The 13,068-nt window shown below is 41.1% G+C and overlaps 1 protein-coding gene across 3 annotated transcripts in view; it reads right to left on the bottom strand.

Annotated features, from left to right (window-relative positions):
- Positions 1-3,801: 3,801 nt before the first annotated feature.
- The window catches only part of cdk14 (cyclin-dependent kinase 14), a 776,296-nt gene continuing 767,029 nt past the window's right edge, over positions 3,802-13,068 (bottom strand). For all 3 annotated transcript variants that reach the window (XM_038797927.1, XM_038797929.1, XM_038797930.1), the window contains one exon: positions 3,802-7,616. The gene's annotated coding sequence lies outside the window, so the exon portion shown is untranslated. The remainder of the gene's footprint in view (positions 7,617-13,068) is intronic.

Raw genomic sequence — 13,068 nt, forward strand, 5'->3', positions numbered from 1 at the left:
GGTGGCCGCGGACCGAGTCCGCAGCCGCCACCCGAGGTTCCCGACCGGTGATACGTGGTTAGAACCACGCTGTCGGGAACTCGGCCAGTTTTGCCCGGAAAATCGCAGGAAGGGGCCCCTGTCAATGGCCCCCCCAGCCACGCCACATAATCTGTGCAGGATCCGGATGTGGCACTGGGCAGGATTCCTGCGCAAACATCGCTTCTCCACCCCCACACCAAACGCGGGTTCAGCGCGGGGCTGCGGAAAATTGAGCCCAAGGTGTCTTTGTACGTGGATAATTTATTATTGTACGTGTCAGACCTGAGTGGGTCGATGGGAACTTTTCCGAATGTTTGGGCTCTTTTTAAGGTACAAATTAAACCTGGAAAAAGGTGAATACTTTGTGGTGTCCCTGCCGGGGGGAGGGGTCGGAGGTGGGGGATGCCATTCCACAGGATGGTAACCCACATTAGGTATCTGAGGGAGCAGGTGGCACAGGATTGGGGGGGGGGGGGGGGCTCCAGAGGTACAATCTTACTAGCTTGGTGGGGTGGGAGAAGGGCAATCAGGCATGTTGGGTGCAGGCGATTGAAATTAATATGCTGCCGTGTTTTCGGTTCGTATTTCAGTGCCTCTGATCTTTTTGTCGAAAGCATTTTTCAAGGAAGTAGATAAGTTGATCACCTTTTTTATTTGGGGGTGGGGGGCGGTCGAGGTAGCCAGGGTTAGGAAGGGTTTGCCGAATGACAAAAAGGTGAAGTTGGGTTCGGGGGGGGGGGGGGGGGGGCGGAGTCCCAGTGGGCTAGGATGGAGGAAAGTCTGTGCAGGGGGTTGGGGCTGAGGGTGTTGGCAACAGCGTCACTCCCATTGGTCCTGGTAAATATTCTAGGAGTCCTGTGATGGTGGCAACGCTGAAGAATTGGGGGTAGTTGAGGCAGCATATTAAATTGTGGGCGGGGTCAAGAGAGATGCCAATTAGGGGCAACCATAGGTTTAAGCCAGGGCAGTTGGATGGGAAGTTACAGAGATGGAGGAGAGGGGAGTCATGGTATTAAAAGACCTGTCCCTGAGAGGTCATTTTGCGAGGCTGGAGTTGGGGGAGAAATATGGACTGGGGCAAGGGGGAAGTATTTAGGTACCTGCAGCTCCGGGACTTTGCCATCAAGGAGGTTAAGTGCTTCCCGATGGCGCCGGCCCCCTCGTTGTTGGAAGAGGCATTGACTGTAGGGGGAATGGAGAAGGGAGTGGTGTCAGCGATCTATGGGAGATTTTTGAGGGAGGATAGGTATCCTTGGAGCTGATTAAAGCCAAATGGGAGGAAGAGTTGGCGGAGATTACGGAAGATGGTCTGTGGTGTGAGGTGCTCCGGAGGGTGAACGCCTCAACCTCGTGTGCAAGGCTGATACAGCTGAAGGTTGTGGAAAGGGCACACCACACGAGGGCGAGGATGAGCTGACTCTTTAAGGTGGTGGAGGATGTGTGTGAGTGCTGTGGGAGGAGCCCCGAATACTATGTCCACATGTTTTGGTCCTGCCTGAAGCTGGAGGGATATTGGAGGGAGATTTCTAAGGTAATTTTTGAGGTAGTACATGTGAGTTTGGAGCCAGGGCCCCTACAAACCATTTTCGGGGTATTGGACAGGCCTGGGCTACAGGCGGGTGCGGAGACAGATGTTTTAACCTTCGCCTCGCTGATTACCCACAGGCGGCTCCTGCTGGAGTGGAGGTCAACTTCTCCAGCCTGTGCCTTGGCTTGGCGAGGGGACACCTGCTGGAATTTCTGACGCTCGAGAAGGTGAAGTTTGAGCTGAGGGGGAGGATGGAAGGGTTTTAAAATTCATGGCAATTGTTTATCTTGCACTTTCATGAATTAGAATCCATCGAACATTGTGGGGGGGGGGGGTTTATTGGTGGGATTGAACACATTATTTATGGGATAACTGTTAATTTCCTTTTGGTCCTTTTGTTTTGTTTTATTTGGAATGTACCGAAGATGTTTGGGTTTGTATATTCAAGGGGGTGGTGTTTGGGGCTGTTAGCGGGAGAGGATCTCAAAGAAATCACTCAATGCCCAGGGCTGCTGGTCCTTCCATCAAACGGTTTATTTCGTCAGCGGGGAGGTGGCATCCCAGACCCGAACAAAGGAAAACATCCATTCTTAAACATTTTTCAAAACAGCTAAACAGCCCATTTCGGCTAGACCTTGTCCAATAATATTGGTGAGACATTAGTTAAATTAAATTTGACGTTACGTAAAGTGGGTTGGTATCTTACCAGCCCCTAACTTCATGAAGAAGTCACTCATACTAACTGTTAAAATTACCTTTCCTGCCTGCACCTGACCTTGAGCTGGCGAGGATACATAATGCTCCTTGTCCTGTGGAGCTGTTACCACTCGCTGGTGAAGTACTCCCTAGAATCTCCCATGTCTGTTTCCATTCAATGCCTTGATATCAATCATTCTTGTCTCCCTGACTAACTCTGCTGTCTGAAGTAAATGTTGTTATTTATACCAGTTTGCAACTTAACCCAGCCTAATGATTGTTCAGGAATGTGGCTAATTCAGCTAAAAAACATTTGTGTCTTTTGTATTGCTAGCTCAGCTAACAGCCATTTTGTGTAACTTCTTTTTAATTGCACGTTTGTCCTTTCTGATATTAGTAATTCTTTGGTTATAAAATCACATGCATTGTTTATACACTATTAATTCCTAAAAATTGCCTCTATGCAAGCATCTAAGCCAATGGGTACCTTTTGTCTAAAAACCTTCTTTCTAAATCTGACTTCAACTGGGGATTGATACTGTATGTTATTGTTGGTGGCCTTTTGTTGTGTATTTGATGAAAATGTGGAAAATGAGGAGAATGAAAAAAGATTTTTTTAAAAAGCATATGAAAGCCATAAGGCCATTCTTTCATTTAGTGCAGGTGCATGAAGATCATAGAATTTACAGTGCAGAAGGAGGCCATTCGGCCCATCGAGTCTGCACTAGCTCTTGGAAAGAGCACCCTACCCAAGGTCAACACCTCCACCTTATCCCCATAACCCAGTAACCCCACCCAACACTAAGGGCAATTTTAGACACTAAGGGCAATTTATCACGGCCAATCCACTTAACCTGCACATCTTTGGACTGTGGGAGGAAACCGGAGCACCCGGAGGAAACCCACGCACACACAGGGAGGATGTGCAGACTCCACACAGACAGTGACCCAAGTCGGAATCGAACCTGGGACCCTGGAGCTGGGAAGCATTTGTGCTATCCACAATGCTACCGTGCTGCCCTATTAAGATGGAAACTATTATTCACCTAACGTAACCTCCTTTGTTTCACAACCACCTTAAACCCCCCCCCCCCACTTCAGTTTTTTCTCTTCCAGAAATACTGGCATACAATTATCCCCTTTCCTGGACAAAATACGATTTATAAGTGACTGTGGTGAGATCACGTGATTTAATAAAGTCTAAGGGTCGTCCCGGCCTTTGTTGCTTAGTACCATACCAGGTAGGGTGTTTATACAATGGGCTACCAATTCAGTCACTTTCATACTCTCAGAAATACATCAGACCCCTCTTCAAAACATATCCTTAATGCAGCATTTTCTTAAAAGTATTTTGCTCATTTAATTTTACTTGGTTATGCTGAAATGAAAGGACAACGTGGAACTGCAATTATCGCACTAAGTCATGAACTATTAAATGTTAACACCATTTGTAATTTGATGCTGGTTCTACCCATTAACATGTCTAAAATATGATTATTTTAATTATTATACTGGTACTTGCTCAAAATAAGTAGGCAGTAATTGATTCTCACTCATTTAACAGGTGCAATATATTTTATTTTCATGTAACAAGAAACCAACAGTTACAGAAGGACATACGATTAATACATTTGTAATAGTTCATTACATATAACTTGTAACAGACAATGCAACATTTATACTGTTACTACATTCTAGGCTTTTTAATGTTGGTAATTTGTTTGCGTTTCATGTATATTTTTGTTTCTGTACCAAACTACAATATGTTAAGGAGATGGATTTGAAGAGATGCATTGTACAAAAAAAACAACATAATTGAAGGATAGTTGTGCACATTCTTTGAACAACACATTACAGTCGCATGTTTAGGATACTTGCCTTCACCTCAGTGCTCAAGAAATTTACAAGGCAGTACAGCATAAACATACAATAATCTTCATGTAAATGTCTTTGGGGAGACATTCAAAACCCAATATGCAAGGTTATTGCAATCACTGAACTATTATTTGATTTATGAGAGGAACAGCTTATTTATTTTAACTCCTCTTTTGTAAAGACTTGTCAGGGAAGATACATTATATATTTCCTTTAAAAAAGGTTACAAAAAATAAATATTCACAGGAAATTTTAGAAGGATAATCTATGAGACTGCACAGCCCATGTTGCAGACACATGAAGTGAACAGATTAACTCTGATTATCACACAAACTGCACAGTGATTGCTTATGGTTTTTCTGCATTCTTGTTATGTACCAAAGTTGTCAACCAAGAACTATTTATCCGTTTAAAAATATTCAAATAAAGTTAATTAACATCTGCTGATTTGCCACACAAAATCTCAAAGAATAATAAAATATTGTATGCCCAACATAGTGGGCAGGATTTACCGGTTGTTTATGATGGCGGATTCCCGTTGACAATGGTGGGGTTGGTACATCCCGCTGGCGGGTTGCCTCCGTCGCCAAAAAATACACGGAGGAGTGGTCGGTAAATCCCACCCAGTATCACCGTGAAAGCACATAAAAGATGAATATTTACAAAGAGAGATAATAAATGTGTTCACTTCATTGTAAATTTCCAAAGTTTCTAACTCCGAGAGTTTGCTTTCTTGTGCAAGTACTGACATAATTGAAGTACTCAGTGCACCATTAAATTCCTTTAAAATTCTAAACTGTATATTTCAGTGATTGTAAAGTCAGCATAACACAGTGCAACCTATTTTATAGAAAGATCAGATTGATAAATAAAAAGAGCACATTATAATCAAATATAACAACCACACTTATCAAGTAACTATGCTATAGTACAAGTCATTTTGCATTTTTTCAGTTAGTTTTACTACTTTTTTTTGACTCAATTTGCTATTAACATGATATCTCATCCACATTGTAGGTAGGAGTTCATATTACACACAAGTACTGTAAACGGGCACTTCACCATTGCTAGAAGAAACAAATCCAATATTAACAGGCTTGATAGAAAAATTAAGATATTTTTCTTAAACTATCCTCCTTAATTTGCTTTTTAACATATTATTTTGAAAGCATTTTTATGCTAATTTTCCAAGATTTTGTGACTAATGACATGGTTGCATCAGTAGAATGTGCTTCTGAGATTTGTTTATTCAAATAACATTGTTTTAAAAATTGATGCAACCAAAATAAAGCTTTATTCAAAGGGACAGCCAGAGTGAAAGTTATATACATATGAAACATCAGAAATCGAGGAAAATTTGGGAGGTGACATACAATCATACAAATTGACATCAACGTACACAGTATAAAAACGTCAATTTTTTATTTAACTTCCATGATAATTTTTGTGCCAGTAAGTCAGACAGGCTTTAATAACCTAAATCTAAATTTCTGTGATTTTGTATCTTTAATTACTCCTAAATATACAGAACAAATTGCCCTGACAGTTGTTCTTTAATGTAAATAAGTCCTCAATGACATTTATAATTTTGAGTTATCATTTTTAATATTCAAAATTAATATATATTTTATTTATGTTCGGGAGTATACTAAAAACCATGGACTGTTAGAAGGACTGTGAATATTTTGCTGAACAGCTCAGGAATACATTATGAAGCAATCAGAAACTATAAATAAGACTTCTTTGGTGAGGATTCTAGACATTAATTGGAAAAATGGGAATGTTCTATGATATTGTTTGTCGCATTTTAAAAAAAAATGAAAAATGGCATTAAGTCATGATGCCTCTTCATTATCAATCTTTATCTGTCTTGTTTACCACGAGACGCTTTCTGGATGAAATGATCAAAAGCATTTTTTGTGAAACAATTTGGAACAGGTCACAACCTATCTGTATTTTTTTTGCTTTCTTTCTTTCTGATAAGCAATGAACCACTTGTACAATTTATATCATGCTTATATCACATGCTTCCATTTTGTTGTTGCAAGGAGTCACCTTCAGAATATCAGGGTTTTGTTCTTTTTTGGATTTGGACACAACAGAAAAAAATAAGGTTCTGTCAGATGGTTTATATGGAAAAATTGTAACTGATATTATGTTGCAAAATTAAATATATTTAACCTTTACTGAATATAATCCCAGAAAATAATTTGAGAGAAAATATGATTTCAGAGAAAGAACGTGGTCACCAATACGCTCAATGATGAAAGACAAGCCGTTTACATGATTAGGCACCAGAAAGAAATATTGTGAATAATAATTAGGACATTAAAAACACTCATTAAATACATGACTGCTTACTATAACTGAAAATAACTTGTTTCAGGTGAAGCATTTTGCATGTGCAAAGATCATGGTCACAACTTCACTAGAAACAGAAAGGAGCAGAAATTTTACTGCTGTATTTAGTCTGGAGATAAAACCAAGCACAAAATATGTTTTAAAAAACACATTAGTCTTTATGTTAGAATTAGGTCAGTGCTCTTGCTGGTACTGGACAAAATGAATGGTTCCAGGCCACAAGGTTAAAAGGACAACAACAGAATTTGAAGAATCCAGTGGCTCTCGTTAGTGCATTGTGCAACCCCACAGGTTTTAACTCTACTATTTGAATGAGTCCCCCTATTACGTTGTCTTTAGCACAAACAAGCACAAACAGAAATGCAGCAATAATGCTTTTTCAGGTTCTGAACTAATGGAAAATTGGGCATAAATCTAACCCCAAAAATCTAACCCCAGACTTCATAGGAAATAAAGAGATTCCATTATGTACACGTTTTTTGTATTCTTCCAAAAAAAAAACTAAGCAGGCGATCCTCATGATAGTACAAACCGTTTTAAACACTGCAGCTCACCCCATCAGCTGTGGATTTATCTATGTTCCTTGCAAGATCCCAGCTGGAGCACTGTCAGAAATGTTCACAGTGGTTCACTAGCTATTTCAGTTCAATTGTATACAAAGGTATGCTGATTTTTGTAAAACATATGCAATGTCTTTCATGCCACTGTTGATTGCTTTGTAATCCTGGCATCAGAGGATTTCCTGGCATGCCCATGATAGTTTCAAAAATATCTTCAGAATTTCAATGTTGCCAGTGAAATTTGAATGAGCTTTACAAAAATGCTACTCTACTACAGAAAATCAAAAGACTGACAGACAAGAGCCTGTAAAACAGCACAGATCATTTATCAGCAAAGTGGATCTCTAAACAAACTATTAAAAAAAAAACAAGGTGGTTCTTGCATGCCAAGGTTTAGCATTCAATATGTCAAATTCAGAGCACAAGCACAAATAAACCCACACAATGCTAAATGGCAAGATTGTAGTGAAGACAGCAGCCATTCACTAGCATGACTGTAACAAGAGAATAGGTTCTTGAATTCCTTTGCTTTTCTGTTTCTTTAGCTGCTCTTTGGAACTGACGATGGAGTTAACCTTCAACAAAAAGAAAAAACAATCACATTACTATTATTAGAATGAATGTCTCAGTTTTTTTTAACCAATTTCAAATCAATATGCTGTTGGGTATCTTGAAATTCTCTGACATGTAGGAATTACAGAGAACTGACTAAATCTAAAATGGTGCCCCAGTCCAACCCAGTAAAGAACTGTTGTACATCTCAACCAATTATATCTGAAGCTAGAACTATATTTTTACCAATGTATTTTTAGGGCTAGCATGGATCTGTTGACTTGAAGGAGTAGGACTGTTTTACAGAAACAAAGTCAAATAATGACCGACATACTACTTGAAAGTATTGTGCTTTTATAATTCATCTTGTATGGAAATCTACCTTCATTTGAAGAAACATTTTGACCTTAATTAGCCCTGTTGACTTCCTAACGGATTCAGTTTGAAATAATTTCAGAGCAGCATTTTATATGGAATCTTTAACAAATATTCAACAATCACATCACTGAATATATAACAGACACAGTACACTTGTACATTTAATACAACAGACGTGATGAATGCAGGAAATTGATATGTATATTATATATGTATTTGTTACAGTAATGTTTCAAAAGCCCGGTTTAGGGTGTGTATGTATGTGTGTATGTATTTTTAAAAAAATATCTTGGTTCAAAAGACAGACAGCATTAGGGGCTACAAAACGTGCAATAAAGATGTGGTAAAAGGTCACAGTTCTTTCAAATCATGTTAATGCGAGAGGACTCTTGGGATTGTGTTATGATTTCTGGGAATTCTCTGGGGAGTAGATCATTGGTGACATTGGGCACGATTCATCTACTACATTGTGCATGGCAAAGAGCTGGGCACAACGGGTGAATCCCAGGACAGCCCCAAATCACGCTCTGCGCTGGGCCGATTGCAAGTCATCCGACTCGTTCCACCCAGTGCGATCTGGTGTTCCAGATAATGACATTTAAATGAGCCATTAGGCACATTTGCATTCACCTGGCTTCTGGAATCAATGGCCACGCAGGCAAGGCTTTAACAGGCGCCATTTAGCACTGGTTTCCACAAACATGGGCCAGGCATGATGTCACCTTGGGGTCTCTCGCAGGCCAGGTTGTCTGAAGCACTGCCAGTTTGCCAGACTTGCAATACTAAGGTGCCTGGGTGCCAGGGGTCAGGTCCTGGTGGGTTTTGCCCATGAGAGAGGGAGTGAGGGGATTTTTTGAGGGGTCCGAAAAGCTTTTTTTTTGGGGGGGATGGGGTGTAGACATTGCGTAGCCATTCAAAATGGCATACCAATATGCTAGGAGCCTGTCAGCTATGTGTGGCCTCAATGGGGAGAAACTCCCCGAGTCCCACAAAAACGCGCCTGAAAGCGGACTTGCGATTCAATGGGACTAAAACAGAGTCCCGTTTTGGGCGTGTTTAGTGGGGTGTTTCTCTGCAGCGCTGAGAAGTATCCCACTGGTTAATGGGACTTTGGTGTTATTTTGGCCTTGGCGAGGAACACGTCACTGACCCGCACTTACTTCATTTCTTGTACTGATGGGGTCAACTCTCCAGTGCAGGAAGATGACTCACGTATTGGGACGTGCATCTTTTGGCCTCCCTCAGCCAACCCACCGCGGTCTCCAGAGTCCCCACTGCACCCAACTTAAATATGTTAATCTGGCTCTCGCCCAGCAAGGGCGAGATCCAGATCACAATGTCTCATGAAATCTCGCGAGGCGTTTAGAGCGTCACAAATCTCACGAGAAGCCTCCCGTGAGATTCAACAGCCTCATCGCATCACCAAGTTGAGTGCGACAAGGCCTCTGAATCACATCCAGTGTTGAAACTTAAGTAGGTAGGTCATGAGATTTGAGTGGGATAAAGATGATTAAGTAATGGGAGGAACCAGGTCCATAGCAGGCAGCTGTTTTAGTTTGGTTTCTGGAAACTGAGAGCTGAACAACTGCTTTTGCAGATGGCTAACATATTCAGCATTAACCTGAGACAGGGACCTGCAGCCTATTTACTGAAAGGATCTATCTCTCTCTCCAAGCAGTCTTTCAAAGAACTTTCTGTCCAACGGTAAGTAATCCTGCGTTTGGTAACTTTTGACCTTTAATCAGTTAGGAGTTCAAGTGTTTTTATTGTCAAGCATTGTTTAACTGATGAATGTAAGCTATATTTCCGTGATGTTAAGGTAATTCAATATTGTGTTAGTAATAAAGTTAGTTTTAATATACCAAATCCCTATTTTTGTGTGGAATCACTCCTGGAGCAAAGTATCCTTTCCTCAAGTTTTTTCAAATAAAAAAAAAAGTGATTGGGGTTCCTTCCAGTATCCGAGCAAATGCTGAGGGGTTATGGGGTTACGGGGAGAGTGCGGGTGAGTAGGCCTAGGTAGGGTGCCCTTTCAGAGGGTCAGTGCAGACTCGATGGCCACTCGGCTTTTTCCTGAGTTAATGTTAATATTTAAATAAAGATGGCAACACAGTCAGATGATGTACCGAAGGGTCGGTGCTCAGATCACTATGCAGCTAGTCACTAGTACCTGTTTGGGTGACATTGCACGCTTCGTCATCATTGAGTTAGATATCTTAATCCACGCCTCCAATAACATCAAGGCTCCTTCCCTCAGTTGTGGTCAATCCTGAATTAAGTCCCAACATGGATAAGCCATGTAAATACTCAGCCTGGGCAGCTCATATTTGTGCATAACATAATAGCCAAGTATAAAATGTAAACCACCTGTGTGGACTGTTGCCATTGTGCAATGTGAAAAAGACAGAACTGCATTCCTCATCCATCCAAACATCGTCATGGACATGCATAGAAATTACTGCAGGGAACTTGATTTTTGGTATGGTTTTATATTTGAAAACTTTAATTTCATTCTGTCGGCCAAGCTGGCTAGTACCATCATGAATCTCGTCTTATCATGTGCTGTGGTTTTCACTAGGACCTATTTTGAATGTTCCACTCCACAGATCTGTTGCTGGGCGTGTCAAAATTCATGGGCATTTCATCCATGTTGCTGAAGTGGCACAATGGGTGTTTTTTCTGTTGTCTTTTGATGAATAGCTGCCAAAACTACCAGTTTCCATCGAAGGTATTTCAGTAGTCTCCAAGTGATTCGGATCCTCTGCCACAACATGAGACATGTCGAAACACCAAGGGGCAAAAAAACATTTGTGGGGGTGGTGTACAGACCATCAAACTGTGGTGGTAATCTTGAGAATAACATTAGACAGGAAATCAGAGATGTATATGATAAAGGAACATCTGCAATTATGGGTGATTGTAATCTGCAAATAGATTGGGTGAGTCAAATTAATCTCACTACAATAGAAGAGGAATTTCTGGAGTGTATGCGGGATGGTTTTCTGGACCAGTATGTTGAGAAACCAACAAGGGAACAGGCCATTTTCGACTGGGTGATGTGCAATGAGAAAGGATTAGTTGGCAATCTAGTTGCGAGAGAACCCTTGGGGATGAGTGACCTTAACATGAAAGAATTCTTTATCAAGGTGTTTAGTGAGATAGTTCATTCTGAGACCAGGGTCCTGAATCTCAATAAGATAACTATGATGGCATGAGGCACAAGTTGGCTATGATGGACTGGGAAACATTACTGAAAGGATAGATAGTGTATAGGCAATGGCAGGCATTCAAGAAATGAATAGATGTACTCCAAAAGTTGTTTACTCCTATTTATCACCCGAGTAGAAAGGGAACTGTGGCCAAACCATGGCTTACATGGGAAATTAGAGATGGTATTAGATTCAAAGAAGAAGCATAAAATTGGTGAGAAAAAGCAATACATCTGAGGATTGGGAGAAGTTTAAAATTCAGCAAAGGTGGATCAAGAGAATGATTAAGAAGGGGAAAATAAGAGAATGAAAGTAAGCTAGCAGGGAACATAAAAAACTGACTGTAAAAGTTTCTATAGGTATGTAAAGAGAAAAAGATTGACAAAAATGAATGTAGGCTCCTCACAGTCAGAAACGGGGGAATTCATAACGGGGAACAAAGAAATGGCTGAGGAAATAAATTTATACTTTGCTTCTGTCTTCACAAAGAAATACATGAATAATGTATCAGAAGTTCTAAGTAACACAAGTTTTAGTGAGGAACTGACTGAAACCAGTATTAGTAGAAAAATAGTTTTGGGGAAATGAATAGGTTTGAAGATGGATAAATCTCCAGGGCCTGATCATCTTCATCCCAGAGTACTTAAATGGCCCTAGAAATAGTAGGTCGATTGGTGATCATTTTCAAAAATTCTTTGGACTCTGGAAAGGTTCCTATAGATTGGAAGTTAGCTAATGTGAGCCTGCTATTCAGAAAGGGAAGTAGTGAGCCTAAAGTTGGTAGGAGGGAAGTTGCTAGAGTCCATTATCAAGGATTTCATAGCACGGAATTTGGAAAGCAGGGTCAGATAAAATTAGCATGGATTTATGAAAGGGAAATCTTGCTTGACAAATCTACTGGAGTTCTTTTAAGATGTAATTGGAGAGTTGACCAGGAGAACCAGTGGATGTGGTGTATTTAGGCTCACAGAAGGTCTTTTGACAAGATCTCACACAGCAGATTACGATGTAAAGTTAAAGTGCATGGGTTTCAAGTGCACAATCAGTAAGAATAAACACCTCCTCCACAATAGTCTTCAATACCGGGGCCCCGCAAGGCTGCGTACTTAGCCTCCTACTATACTCCCTGCACACACACGTGACTGCGTGGCAAAATTTGGTTCCAACTCTAGCCACAAGTTTGCTGACGATACAACCATAGTGGGCTGGATCTCGAATAACGACAAGTCAGAAGACAGGACGGTGCAGCAACAACAATCTATCCCTCAATGTCAGCAAAACTAAAGAGCTGGTCATTGACTTCAGAAAGCAAAGTACTGTACACACCCCTGTCTGCATCAACAGGGTCGATGTGGAGATGGTTAGCAGTTTCAAATTCCTAGGGGTACACATCTCCAAAAATCTGTCCTGGTCCACCCACGTCGACGCTACCACCAAGAAAGCACAACAGAGCCTATACTTCGTCAGGAAACTAAGGAAATTTGGCATTTCCACATTAACTCTTACCAATCTTTACAGATGCTCCATAGAAAGCATCCTAGCTGGCTGTATCACAGCCTGGTATGGCAACTGCTCAGCCCAAGACTGCAAGAAACTTTAGAGAGTTGTGAACACAGCCCAGTCCATCACACGAACCTGCTTCCGATCCATTGACTCCATCTACACCTCCCGCTGCCTGGGGGAAAGCAGGCAGCATAATCAACGACCCCTCCCACCCGGCTTACTCACTCTTCCAACTTCTTCCATTGGGCAGGTGATACAAAAGTCTGAGAACACGCACAAACAGACTCAAAAACAGCTTCTTCCCCGCTGTTACCAGACTCCGAAACAACCCTCTTGTGGACTGACCTGATTGACACTACACCCCTGTATGCTTCACCTGATGCCG

The sequence above is a fragment of the Scyliorhinus canicula genome, chromosome 5, assembly GCF_902713615.1.
Source record: "Scyliorhinus canicula chromosome 5, sScyCan1.1, whole genome shotgun sequence".
Classification (NCBI taxonomy): domain Eukaryota; kingdom Metazoa; phylum Chordata; class Chondrichthyes; order Carcharhiniformes; family Scyliorhinidae; genus Scyliorhinus; species Scyliorhinus canicula.